Source organism: Neovison vison, chromosome 14 (assembly GCF_020171115.1).
Source record: "Neovison vison isolate M4711 chromosome 14, ASM_NN_V1, whole genome shotgun sequence".
Taxonomy (NCBI): domain Eukaryota; kingdom Metazoa; phylum Chordata; class Mammalia; order Carnivora; family Mustelidae; genus Neogale; species Neogale vison.
Window position 1 is genome coordinate 32,791,117 of NC_058104.1, and position 14,566 is coordinate 32,805,682.

General features: G+C 47.2%; 1 long non-coding RNA gene across 2 annotated transcripts; it reads right to left on the reverse strand.

The window, feature by feature from the left end:
- Window positions 1-355: 355 nt before the first annotated feature.
- Window positions 356-12,736, reverse strand: LOC122895749. 2 transcript variants are annotated; one of them, XR_006382266.1, is made up of 5 exons: window positions 12,365-12,736; window positions 11,542-11,663; window positions 2,418-2,523; window positions 1,491-1,567; window positions 356-1,351 (listed from the first exon to the last, which is right to left on the reverse strand). It is a non-coding gene; the product is annotated as an uncharacterized LOC122895749 (long non-coding RNA). The 2 variants fall into 2 exon arrangements; XR_006382267.1 differs by lacking the exons at window positions 11,542-11,663; window positions 12,365-12,736 and adding exons at window positions 6,887-6,963; window positions 9,154-9,232.
- Window positions 12,737-14,566: the final 1,830 nt, after the last annotated feature.

The window sequence follows — 14,566 nt, forward strand, 5'->3', positions numbered from 1 at the left end:
GAGTGCAGGGTGTCAGCTTCTGCCTTGACCTCAAGTAGCCTTCTGCTCCCTCATCAGGTGTGGGGGCTAATGTTTCAATGGAGAATATGGAAATGAATTCTAAGATAATTCCTTGGGAGTCTTAGTAACATGTCTTGTGAAATCAATATTCGGTGAGGGTCAAGACAGATTTGTCACATTGTCGTTCTGGCCTGTTTATATACCATATCAGGAGATAGGTGTTTGCTCTTTTGGCACAAAGTTCTGAGGCTTTTATTCATTTTCTTTATTTATTTGACAGAGCGAGAACACAAGCTCTGGGAGAGGAGGATGCAGGCTTCCCACCGAGCAGGCAGCTTGACCTCAGGCCCCTCTCCCAGGACCCTGGGATCATGACCTGAGCCGGAGGCAGACGCTGAACCAACTGAGCTACCAGGCACACCCGTTCTGAGCCCTTTCAAGCTCCCAAGCTGGTCAGGCTCTCCTTGGCCCAACTTCCTCTGCAACAGCTTCTCTCTTCACACTTCCATTTCGGCCATAGATACCCTGCTTTTAGATTCCAGAGCAGGCCGAGGATTCCTACCTGTTCACCCCTCCATGGAATATTCTGGAGCTCCTTTCACCACACCAGCCCTGTAGCTGCTGCCTACTCATTTTTCTGCTCTCCAGGCAAAGGTCTCTTCCTCTAAAGCCCTTCACTCATGCTACTGATGCTCCAACGAAGACTGGAGGGACCCATCCTGGGAAATTTCATAAGTCTACACAGCACCTGGTTTTCTATGATGCAGTGGCAAATTTACTTGTTCTTATTCTCCAGTAAATGGAAGGCCTCGAGAGAGCTCTTGTCATCTTTCTCCAGTGCCTGCTGTGGAGCCTTGGGTAGAAACTCCATGAAGATGGTCAACTCAAGGGTAAATCTAGTTCTTACCATACCGCCCTGATGAGGTGAGCCCAAGTATGAGAAAATGAAAACTGGATAGAGTCAATGGGGACTCTGGCCCTGACCTTTGTCTGTGTTTCTTTATTGCTCGATGCCAGCAGAGGCTGAGGCGACTACCGAGCTATGAAGGGTGTAGCAGTTATGCTCCCAACATCCAACCTCTTTTCCTGGGGAAGCTCCTGAGGGATATTCTGTAATCCCGCCACTCCAAGCTGATGTGGTCGTCCATCTCCCTCATCCGATGCTGTTCTGTCCCTGACGGTGTTCTTCAGCTTTCAGACTGCAGCTGAGCCTGAGCTCTTCAGTCCCTGCGATGAAGACTGGGACAAGTTCTTCCACTGTGTCACTTCCGCCTTCAGTGTTAGGATCGCGTTTGGAGGGTCTGTTGGTTTTTCCTATACCCAGATGACATCAGCAAAGTCCAGCACATCTCTGGAGAAACGGAAGGTGTGGCCCGTGAAGGAAGTCCCACTGCCATCCACCACCACCCCCCCCCACTGCCCCCAGGGAATGGCCTAGGCCAGATCCCTGGCCACCAACCCAGGAGAACACTGCGGGTCATAAAACTGACCTGGTCTGCTGTGGAAAAGCATCCTGCACAGTTGGAATACCCCGCCAAGTATCCCAGAACTCCTGACCGAGGGAGGTCTAGAATCAAAAGACAATAGGCAGTTGTAGGCAACGCTCACCTGGGGCCCAGCTGCTGCAGGCCAGGTGGCTAGAAAGGCTGAGACCGGGGCCTTCAGCAGACCGGCTCTGGCCACTGGTCCTGGTCCTAGCAGCTCATCCCCACGACTTCCCATACCCCAGCTGGGGCTTTTCCCCTTCTCCCCCGGTCTTGGTGGCTATCCCAGATGGGCCCCGAGTGCGTGCTCCCACGGGCCTGCCCACAGAAAACACACCTGGCCCTCAATGTCCCCTAAAGTGGTATCACAATACATCACTGTCTGTGCTTTCCACGCAACAGTACTTTTCCTCACTGAGGTGAAATGTGATGTGGAAATAAAGGTTGAAGAGCAATTATGAAATGTCCTTACTACCTGCAGCCCACTGACAACTGCTTGAAACAGGCAAGGGGCATTCCTCTAGGGACTCAACTGTCTCTGTGTTGACACCCTGTGAAGGGCAAAAGGAATCCTAACCCAAATCCTCCTCCCAGGATCCTGGAAGCCTACTTTAACATATAAAACTTACTTTGGAAATTTCCTTTTTCTCTAGCCTCCAAGATACATGTTGGAAATCATCCCTCAAGCATAAGGCCCACTTACCTACGCCTGAAGGGTCTCATGACTAAGACTTTATTAGACCATAATAAATGACTTTTTGCTAACAACAGCTAGCCCCTCATGGTCCTGGAAACCTTCCTACCAGAATTCCTTGGAGACTTACACTATCCCCAACCCCCTCAAACTTGAAAGTACAGAATAGGCCACTCCTCATGACTCCATGGCAGCTCATTTTGCCTACAGGACTTGTCCCCGATTTTTAATAAAATCACCTTTTTGCGGCACCAGAGACAGCTCAAGAATTCTTCCTTGGTCGTGAGCTCTGGACACTATGATGGCAAAATCAGAAACTCTAAGGTGCAGGACCAGAAAATGTGCCTAAAAAAGATACAAACCCACAGTTCAAAAGCAAGCAAACAAACATGAAGAAAAAAATCTGCCGAAAAAGTCTCATGAGGGACTTTGATCAAAAAATAAAGAACCAAGATGCCCTTCAACGGACGAATGGATAAGGAAGATGTGGTCCATATACACTATGGAGTATTATGCCTCCATCAGAAAGGATGAATACCCAACTTTTGTAGCAACATGGACGGGACTGGAAGAGATGATGCTGAATGAAATCAGTCAAGCAGAGAGAGTCAATTATCATATGGTTTCACTTATTTGTGGAGCATAACAAATAGCATGGAGAACATGGGGAGTTAGAGAGGAGAAGGGAGTTGGGGGAAATTAGAAGGGGAGGTGAACCATGAGAGACTATGGACTCTAAAAAACAATCTGAGGGATTTGAATTGGCGGGTGGGTGGGAGGTTGGGGTACCAGGTGGTGGGTATTATAGAGGGCACGGATTGCATGGAGCACTGGGTGTGGTGAAAAAATAATGAATACTGTTATGCCAAAAAAAATTATATTTTTTATATATATATATATATATTCTTTATGTTCTAAAAGATTCCCAGCAATTGAAAAGAAAATGAAACTGCAACATTTCCAATGGACATTTACAAAGAAATCCAGCAGGCCAGTAAAAGGAAGGAAGGATACTCCATCTCATTAGCACAAAGTTCTTTAAAACATGTTAAATTAGTAGGTTTGGCAGTTTGGTTGAATTTTTTAAATGAAAACAGCCAGTGTTAGGGTGTACAGAAAGGGAACCCTCATCTACTCTTGTGAAAATACAAATCAGTAAAGAGGGTCTCAAGGAACGGTTTGGCAGTACCTATTACAATTCACAAGGGACAATTCCTTGAGCCAGCAGTTCCTGCACATACGCACGTGTACCTCTGCTTTCTACAACACTGCTTAAGAGAACACCATAAAACACGCAGCTATCTAAAGGACCATTGGTACTGAATACATTAAGTAAAATGGAATTTCCATGCCAAGGAGAACTAGAAAGCCATCAGAAATGAGGAGGCAGACCTATATATGACGACACAAAGATAGTCACGGGTTGCTAGGTTGCAGAAGGAGCGAGCTAGCTACAGAGCAGGATGTATAAATGATTCACTTTATTAAAAGGACACCTGAATTTACTGATTTTGAGAAATACAGATTCACTCATTCAATAGATATATACTGAGCTACAACCTATGTATTCATTCATTGTGTATGTATGGCCTTTCAACAAAAATTTATGGAACCCTGGACATGCCAGACACTGGATTATCTTTCTGTGTGTGTTTTCTAATGTGTGATATTTATCCGTCTCTAGGTGTGCTGTTCATCCACAGGAGAAAACACACTGAACGCTGCTTTTCTTGGTGGGGGGACAGATTATGGAGCGTGTTTACTTTCTACTTCATACATTCCTGCACTGATGGATCAAAGCTAATGCAAAGTGGTAGCTCTTTTATTATCAGTAATCATCCTGACCCAAGTAGTCACCCAATATGCAAAGAACTGTGGCAGCTACAGTGTGGAGAAAACAGCTAGGCCAGGAAATGGCAAAGCCTGCAGAGGATCTACTTAAAATTTGTAGGAGGGAAACAAAGGATGGGGGAGATGTTCTTTTCTGGCAGAGTTTCTTCACTAGGAGCGTGAGTATGGCACTGTGGTTGCATAGAGGCCTGTCTGGTTGTCTGAAGTTTCCTGTCATCTGTGTCCACCAACCACAAAGGACATCCTCTCTGGGCATGTCTCCTGACAGCAATTACTAAGAAGTCCCTTGAACTACTCCATCAGACTCGGACTGAAAACAATGGAACATTCTGGAAGAGGTTTCCCTGGGTTCAGAAGGCTTAGAGGTGATCAGAGTGTTGTTGGCAACACTCATAATTAAAACGTGAGGGTGAAAACCCAAGCAGAGGGGCCAAGGAGGTGACATAATCAGCAGCGCAGGTCAGGTACACGAAGTGGGGAGCGGTGGGGATGGGACTGAGGGTCTGATGCTGCCAGAATGGATGCTCCCAAGGAAAGCTGGGAACAGAGATTTTCAGAAAAATCTACTTTTGCATCTTTTGGAAATCACTGAAACACATTTTGTAAAGATTTAAGAATGAGGACCTATGGGGTGCCTGGGTGGCTCAGTGGGTTAAGCCGCTGCCTTCGGCTCAGGTCATGATCTCAGGGTCCTGGGATCGAGGCCCGCATCGGGCTCTCTGCTCAGCAGGGAGCCTGCTTCCTCCTCTCTCTCTGCCTGCCTCTCTGCCTGCTTGTGATATCTCTCTCTCAAATAAATAAATAAAATCTTAAAAAAAAAAAAAAAAGAATGAGGACCTATGTACACGTGTTTTAAATTCCTTCACAGTAAATGTGATGCAGTGTAAACATATCACAGAAGTATATGCCATGTGACATCATGGGCGCACATATGCAGGCTCAGACTCATACACACACACACACACACACACACACCCTTGTCAAAGGAAAAAGGGAAAGAAAGCAAAGAGAGTTCCATAGCCCATACTGTAACACGTAGGTGAAGGGTAAGTGGGTCCTCTGAATGTAATTCAAGGATAGGTTGTGATAAAAAGGCTTGATTGACTCTGTGGGAAGATAGGAAAGACAGAAATGAGGCAAGGAGCTCAGTTTCAGCAAAACTGCAAACACCCTCTCCAGAAACAGCAAACACATCCTGCTCCTGTTCAAAGCAAGGGCCGCTCACTGAACAGAGAGCCAGATGCTCCGTGATATCTGGCCCTCGGCATACGCAGTCACACTTTGACGGATCAGGGCTCAGGGGAGGTCACTAAGCAGGACACTCTGAATAGGATGTCCACTCTCAATCTCATCATGAAATACTGAAGACTCAGAAATTGCTCAAGAAGGGTCAGCAAGAATTTGCCTGATGTTCCAATGTTTTCCAAGTCGTCTCTAGTTTCCTGCCTCTTCTCCAACAAAATGTATAACCCAGTGCTTACTGCTCACAGTTATCTGGAAAACCGACTCCTATACAGACCTGAAGTCAGTAACATTTATATGATGAATCCTTTCCTCCAGGATATGCAAAAAGCCAGACGTGAGAGACCCGAATCCTCTATCACAACAACCACACACAACGGTCAATGCCTTTTCCAGCCTAGAAGCCACCTCTGGACTTAAGCGAGAGCCCACTTTCTCTTATTTCACTCGGGGTTCTACCAAGCTAGATCCTCCTCTGCCGATACAGTCTCAGATGCCAGGCGGCAACTAAAAAGCGTATTTACTGTAACAGAATATTCTATTTGGAAATGGTGAAAACCTGATTTTTATAGGATATAGTAGAATAGCCTCATACTAGAAAATTCTTTACAGATGTTGAGAATTAGACATCTTTGAAGGAAACGCTGGAAAGTTTTATGTTAACTAAGAATTTTTTAAAATTCAGTGTGGCGCCTGGGTGGCTCATTGGGTTAGGCGTCTACCTTCAACTCGGGTCCTGATCTCAGGGTCCTGGGATTGGGCCCCACATCTGGCTCTCTGCTCAGCAGGAAGCCTGCTTCCCGCCCCCCTACCCCGCCTGCCTCTCTGCCTACTTGTGATCTCTCTCCTGTCAAATAAATAAATAAAATCTTTTTTTAAAAATGTAAGACTTGGCATTTTATTTAAATGACTCATTTATAAAGAGGGAAGAGAGCACAGGTTAGAACCACTAGGAAACACTGACCTTGGCTTGAGGCCATGGTTTGAATCTCAGCTCCACCCCTTCTCCCACAGGTGCCCTGATGGAAATCCCCTTCACTGCTTTGAGCCTGGGTTTCCCCACTGGAATTCATGAGTCTGCTCTGAACGCTGAATGAGATGATCCAAGTGAAGCATTTCACATGGTGCTACAACAGCTCCCCGCAGAGATTCACAAACTCGTCCTCGACAACTCTGCAAATTTCTTAAAACCTGGCCTCAAAGTGGCACCCGGAATATCTCACATATAGTAAATGCCCAAGTTTAGCCTCCTTGTCATTCACTCGAACAATATTTACTATGCGTCCCTTCTGGGCCGGGCACCTCTCTATACCCTGGAGATAATGAAGGAGACAAAACACACAGACAATTCAGATGATCAAACTACTGTAGGTTATTTCTTTTCAAGGTTCAGACAAATGATGTTCATGGACAGAACTGTCACAACGGAGGGTGTACTGCATTTAGAAGACTGCTCCACAGGTTGGAATGAAGATGCCGGGGCTGGTAAGAAAGTGGGGAGGGGGTCCAAGAGAAGAGCCCCCTAAAATGAGGTCCCCAGAATGCAGACCGGCCCCCTACTAACCGCTGCCTCTGAATCTACCCGGCTCTGTTGTCTGGTCCAAGCCACACTTACCTGATGCTGTGTAGCTTTCTCATGACTATGACCGGAAAGTCAACCTCAAAATATTTCCTTGGGAGAAGATCTTCATCCTGAGGAAAAATACACAGTAAGTTTCCTAATTCTATATCCCCTCATACATTTACTGACCATCTTCATGCACCGAGTACTAAGCCCCAAACAGCAACAGAGTATTTCAGGGCCCAAATCAGGAACGATATGGTGAAAACTGCATGTTTCAGGTGACTTCAGTCTCCGTGTGGAAAACGGACGGAGAATGAAAGTTAGGAGGTGCTCATAGCCGTCCAGGAAGAAGGTCCAGGGAGGAAGTCATGGGGAGCCAGAACTGGGGGAGCAGCCACTGGCATGGAGACAGGGAGGCACTGAGAGGCCCTGGGGAAGTAGGACTTAACAGACTTTGCCAAAAAGCAGACGGAGACAGATTAGGGAGGGTCAGGAAACCGATGTGGGGGTGGGGCCAGCATGTGGGGGATCAAACAGGATACAACAGCAAATATCACAAGGCACCCGCCACGGTGAGGGCAAGCACTGTTTTGTGCTACATTTACTTTTTCCTGTGAGAGGAGAGTGTGGTGGGGGAAAGGGCAGGCACTCTGGAGCCGGGGAATGTGGTTCAGATCCCAGCTCAGCCACTTGTCTGCTACGAGGTGCTAGGAAGTCACTCAACTCCCTGGGCCAAGCTTTCCCCATCCACACAGTAGAGAAGGGACAGCACCTCACAGGGCTGTGAGGAGTCCTGTAGAAATAAATACTCCAGTGGCACTCACAGCAGGACCCGCCAGAGTAAGGGTGGGCCTTTATGATGTATTGATACGTGCACACAGATGTGGGGTTGGCTTGGGCCATATATTTATTTCTACTGTGGGTCGCAGTAAGGAAAGTGTGAAAGCCACACACACAAATAGAAACACACAAACACTGAGTCAAAGAAACACATCTACACAGAGACACAGAGACCCACGCACAAACACATGGAGACCCACAGACACAAAGAGAGATACATATGCAAAAACACACAGATACACACACGGAGGTACACACACACACACACAGAGACACAGACACACACACTCATGGCCCAGCTCCATCTGTGTCGCAGTCTGGTCACCCCCTGGCCATCCTAGCACATTCTCTCCATGTCTGTTATGTCCAGGCACTCAGCCCTGATGACTATTCTTTTTTTTTTTTTTTTAATTTATTTATTTGACAGAGATCAGAAGTAGGCAGAGAGGCAGGCAGAGAGAGAGGAGGAAGCAGGCTCCCCGCGTAGAAGAGAGCCCGATGTGGGGCTCGATCCCAGCACTCTGGGATCATGACCTGAGCCGAAGGCAGAGGCTTTAACCCACTGAGCCACCCAGGCGCCCCGCTGATGACTATTCTTGAATGCATTCTCTCCTCGACCCCCAGCTGCAGAGACACCCCTTTCTGGCCTCTTCCAACCACACCCTATGTGTCGCCTGCAGCAGCTCCTCACGACCCTACAGCCTAGCAAGAAACAAGGTGCTCCGCACCTGCTGACTTGTTCAGCATCCCCCCCCACCATGTATTCTCTGAACACCCGTGTCCACCCGTACTTCTATTCTAGAAATACAGAGCCAGTTTGCTCAAGGGGAAAAGACGAAAACAAAGCCAGGTGCTGGTGTCCAGAGTCTGGTCGCGGTGTCGCTACTGCAGCCTGGGAGGACACCCCCGTTTCTGACGTGAGCCGCTGCACAGCAAGAGGACCGTGAATGCAGACAGTCACCCGCGATGGGAAGCAGATACTGGGGGGTCGCCCACCCCGGGGTCAGCATGATAGGGACAGAAATCACGAGCAAGCGTTTCCTAATAGGAGGGGACCCCAAAGGGCGAGTGTCAGAACTATAGGTCCAGCTACCACCCACCCTTGTGGAAAATCTCAGGGGGTCTGGTTTGCGGGAGAGGCAGGGAGAGAGGGAGACAGGAGGGCAGAGAACAAGACCGCTTCCTGGAATATCAGAAGACGCAGGCTGAGCCATCCCAGCCGTTCACACTCAGAGCTGCCACACATGCTTGGCTATGTGCAGAACGCAGTGATGGTTGAGCCACCTGAGGCAACTGGGAGGAAATGTTTAGAGCAGATGAGGACGTAACTTCTGCTAGGATACCCCACAACACCCTTCCAGAATGTTACTCTCACGATAGGAAAGGTTAAGGAGAGTCTAAAATTCCAAGACAATGAGAATGATTGCAAGCAAATTAAAGACAACATACACTCCTATACCTTGTGTTGGACTTCTTACCTTATTATAAGGAGCTTTCCCTCGGGATGTCTGGGTGGCTCAGTCGAGCAAATGGCCAACTCTTGATTTCGGTTCAGGTCACGATCTCCGGGTTGTGGGATCCAGTCATGAGTTGGGTTCAGTGCTCAGTGGGGAGTCTGCTTCCGGATTCTCCGTATCCTTTTGCTTCTGCCCCTCCTCGCTCATTCTCCCTCCCTCTCTCTCAAATAAATGAATACATCTTAAAAAGAAAAAAAAGAGTTTCCCAGGCATCAGATACCTGACCCTCAGAAGAATTCTGAATAAGGGGTCACTGTGGAGGGAAAGCTATCCAGAGGCACACCTGGAGCCTCTAAGGAACAGACATGTTCTTTCTGGGCTTTGGCAAAGGAGCAAAACAGCTGCGGCATGTGACACTTCCACTTTTGATTCTGGGATTCCTAAGCCTGTCTGATACATTCATCAGGAGCTGGCATGTCACAGGAGGTGTGGAGGACACCCAGGACGGGGCCTTGCTCCAGGACAGCAGCCAGGGACAGCCGTGAGGAAGGACAGCCCTCGGATTCAAAGAGGATCCCACAGGGCTGACCGCAGCACAGGCTGCCCAAGGTGACACCCTTCCCCTGCATCCTTGATCCTAGGGTTGTGTGGAAATAGAATTTGGGAGATACAGAGAAGCCAAGGTCCCTTAAATGGGTTCACTACCCCATGACTCTTTATCTGTGATGGTACTGGCTCTCCTGGGCCCTACTTTTGCCCACTGCCAGAGGCAGGAGGCTTCAACTGTCCCCACAGTCTTGGGCCCGAGATCATACAGAATGAGCTCCCACTGTGGTGGAAGTAGAAAGCCTGTGACCCACTGCTAAGCCTCTGCTGGTACAGCGGAGGGACCATACAGGGTGGAAGGTGCATGAGACTATGAGAATAGCAGACAAAATTTTCTCCACACTGTCTAGAAGCACAGATCTCTCAATTCAGGGATTAGCAAACTTGCTACAAACGACCAGAAAGTATTTTAGCCTTTGTAGGCCAGACAGCAACTCTTCAAACTATTCAACTCAGCCGTCATGCTGGTAAAACAGCCATAGAGAAGACTTACGTAAATGGGAGTGGCTGTGTTGCGATAAAACTTTATTTACAAAGACCGGTGGGTAGGTGAAATTTGGCCCTTTTAGCCTGGGCTCCAAAGTCCAAACAGGCATTCTTTTTTTTTTTTTTTTCAAGGAGACTAGACTTTTTTAAAAACCCTTTGGACCAATCCAAAACACCTCCACTAAATCTTTCCTACCCTGTGCTATTTGCCTTCCTTACTACTGGCAGATTACCTTTTTTCTTGGAAGGGGTACCTAAGTCTCAGTGTACCTGGACCAGAAATTAAAATGTCAGGGGGCACCTGGGTGGCTCAGTGGGTTAAAGCCTCTGCCTCGGCTCAGGTCATGATCCCAGGGCTCTGGGATCGAGCCCTGGGTCAGGCTCTCTGCTCTGCAGGGAGCCTGCTTCCTCCTTTCCCTCCCTGCCTCTCTGCCTACTTCTGATCTCTGTCTGTCAAATAAATAAATAAAACTTTTTAAAAAAAGAAATTAAAATGTCAGATTTATTCCTTGTCGACTCAACTATATGACACAAAGGAGAAACCAAACCTCGGGACAAAGTCAAAAGGGTGTGGGGCCTAGAGGAGGCATTCCTCCAGTGGCTTCTGCTCACATGCACACGTTCTGCCCCTGCATTCTGCTCCAGCTCCTTCCACCACACCATGGTCACTGAGGGAGAGACGCACCACCGACTGACGGACCACAAAGAACCCCCTGAGCAAGCACAAGGCTCTGGACAGAGAACAGGGAAGTGACCTGGACTTGCGGGACCTGCAGTCTATTCGCTCCTGGTTCTGCCACTAACCGGACCCGTCGCATTTCCTATGAGTGAGTGTACTTATACCTGTGCTTGCTCGTTAACAGAGCAGGTGAGGAATCAAATCAGGGACTAGCTATGAAAGGCCTTTGTGTCACATCACTATCACCCAGCCTTGCACATCTCTAAACTATACTGAAGACACTGTCACGATGACAATAAAATCTTTGCGATCATCAATATGACAGACACAGGGACTCTGGGGCTCACAATCCCACTGGCAGGGTCTTTCACACATGCAGAGGACATGTCTACAAGTGTTTTTGTCAAAAGCCCTGTTTGTAACAGCAAAGGAGGAGAAGCCAAGCACCCATCCTTCACCAGGGCACCGGTGACATCAAGTACGTGGCTGATGGTGGCAGCAGACGCAAGCAGCCGGGGACAGGGGCATGAGAAGGCAGTCACTGTATTCCTTCTGAATATATTTTTGACATGTTGAACTAGGTGGGCACCTTCACAAATGAAACAATTCGGGAAAGAAGAGGGCAAATGTTCATTTACCTTTAATCTCCAGAAGGTGGTCTCCATCGTAGTCCCAAGATTTAGAATTTGACAATGTCATTCTGTCTCTTGTAGAAATGCCTTTATCAGCTGACTGGTGACATGGACTTGACCACAATATCCTGAGAGAGAGACACAGAGACAAGCTATCCCTCAGTGAGGTCGGAAAGCATCCCTGCAGAGTCCGCCCCAGCAGAAGAGCAAATGAGGATTCTGCTGCTCTTCTTTCGGGTCAGTGGTTTATCTGTGGACTCATGGGAGAAATCAGGACTTTCATATTCCCTACCTTTTTTTTTTTTATTCTTAAATTTAAATCTGCTGAAACCAGTAAGTACAATCTATTTAATGATTTAATGGTGGAATTAAAGATCATAGAAATAAAATGTCCCTTGCAGCACCTGGATGGCTCAGTCAGTTAAGAGTCTGCCTTTGGCTCAGGTCAGGATCTCAGGGTCCTGGGATCAAGGCCCACATTGGGCTCCCTGCTCCACTGAGAGCCTGCTTTTCCTTCTCCCTGTGGCCCTTCCAGTCATGCTCTCCCTATCAATAAATAATAAATAAATAAAATCTTTAAAAATTCAAATAAAATATCCCATGATTATACATAGGAAAGACAAGTGTTTTACATCAAAACATCAGATCTAATGTTCCTCTTTGAAATATGCTTTTTCGTGGCCAGGTACAAACTACGTAGGACTCAGCTAAACCTCAAAATGCGAGATCATGACAAAATAATATTTTGCAGTCAGACTATTTGTAGACCGTTTGCAGATAAATGGCCAAGCAAAATGAAATTAAAAAAAAATAAAGCCGTATTTCTTACCATGGTCCCTTCACCTTCATCCTGCGTAGGTAAAAGCCTCTATTCTTATAAAATGACCTCACAGACCGTCTGTGGGAGAGAAAGGCATGAGCAAACATTGCCCCAAAAATTGACTTATTCAGCTCCAGGGTGGGGAGCTTGCGTAAAGGAGATGGGAAATAAAAGAGTGGAAAAGGAAGATAAAATCTGTGTTCTAAAGTCCTGTTGCTTAAAGCATAACTATCTTAAGAGTGAAATTTGAGTAGCATTTAGACACTTACTGCAATGTGATATAGGAGTTCTAGGTCTATTGATTCTCCTAATACATAATTTGAGCTTGTACTTTACAGTTTATCTTGCATTTTATGTTTCTAGGAAATCATTTTTATTTTATGTTATAGAATATCGTCCACAACGGACTGGATATTGAAACAAAAACTTTAAAGATGCTCACCACACCCTATTTGGGAAGCCCTTTCTTTGTGTGCTGCAGCCTGGACATGCCAGCCCAGCAGAGGAAGAAGGCAGGCAGGTGGCTGACATGCTGCCTGGGGCACCCAGCTCCCCAGGGCTCCAAGGTGGGTCCCTGCCTCTGGTTAGGAAAGCTGCCTCAGGCGCCCAGGAGGGAGGCTTCAGGCCTTTTAGGTAGGCCTGGCCCCATCTTCCTAAAGCCTGGTTCACCCTCAGCTCAAGGTAAGATCCATGTCCTTATAGTCAGGGACCACCACCTTAAACGTTCTTTGCATTTCTTACAGAATCTACCCACAAGCTCCATCTTTAGGGCCAGGATTCCCTGCATGCCCAAGGACTGGGATCATTTGGCTAATTTCTTAATCTGAATGAGATTGAGATGAATCAATCTCAATCTCAAATCCTGTCTCAAATCCTTTCACTGCCTTGATAGAAAGGACGTGCAGAGACTAATAGTGTTACTATCACTTTAATAAGGCCAAAAAGGTGATTCCTTACTTAGACAGTTCACAGTAAAAGATAGTAGAAATGGCTCTTAAACATATAAAATGATCCTTAACTTCAGCTCCAAAATAAGAGGAATAAAATAAAATAAATTTACTGTAAGATACCATTTTTCAGATTAACCACAATGAAAAGGTTCCTATGTTGGTGAGGATGCTGGGAAATGAGCACTTGCATACGCCACTGGAGAGAGTGAACACTCTCTTCTGAAGAGGAATCCCTAAAACCTCGGGCCTCTGGTCTGATGAGGGGCCGCTGGGAGGGAGGGAGTCACTTGCCTCTGTTAATTCTGGGGGCCTTCCTCTCCTTAGACAGCCTTACAAAATGCTGGATGGAAGGGTCAAGCCAGTAGCCAAGGCTTACTGCAGACCTAAAAGGGAAGAAAAGAGGCAGGTGAGGCGAGGTCAGTAGGTTCTGACCCAGTTCTCAGGAACCAGGTCAAAGAGGACCATCAGCCACCTCCAACAGCCAACAGAGGCAGGTTTCATGCACCATTACAAATCTCAGCAGACTCAGCCATCCGTCTTGGTGCTCACATACACGGCCCCTCATAACCACCCTCCCTTCCCCGGCAACCATTTCTTCTCTCTCTTTGCTCATGTGCCTAACTCCCTTCCCAGGACCCTACAGAGCACAGCACCTCACCTCATACCTCACCTAGAAGACCTGGCACCATTTATTCCCTCAGCAAACTCACTGGCAAGAGCCAGTCAGACAACTCTGCTCGACCACAAGTTTTGTGTCCGTAGGAAGGGAGATCCGAGATTGTTTCCTAAAACTCACAAAAGACTCCCTAAGCCTTTACCCAGGCTCTGTATTAGGTACCAGTCCTTCCACATCCCTCAGGCAGGTCATAATGGGAAAACCAGGAACCGATAAACACAACAGCTATAACAATGGTGCATTAGCCTGAACTCTGGTCTACACAACCTAGAAAATGCTATGGTAGCCTAAGCTCTCCCCGGTCTATATTACAAGGAACCAAAGTTTTAGTATTCTAAACCAGGAGCTAAAGCCCAGATTACCAGTGGAGGTCTTCTGCCAACCGGAAGGAACCAGCCTTAGGAAAAGAAGAAGTAGCAGAAGAAGCCTGGATCCCTAAGGCCATGTGAAGCCATTTTGGCCCTTGCCTTTCAGTGGCTATCTTGGGAATTAATAAACATCTTTACCATTTAAACCAAACGGGGTTGTGCAGCCAGCTCTTGGTTTCAACTAAGGTCACGATCTCTGGGTTCTGGCATTCAGTCT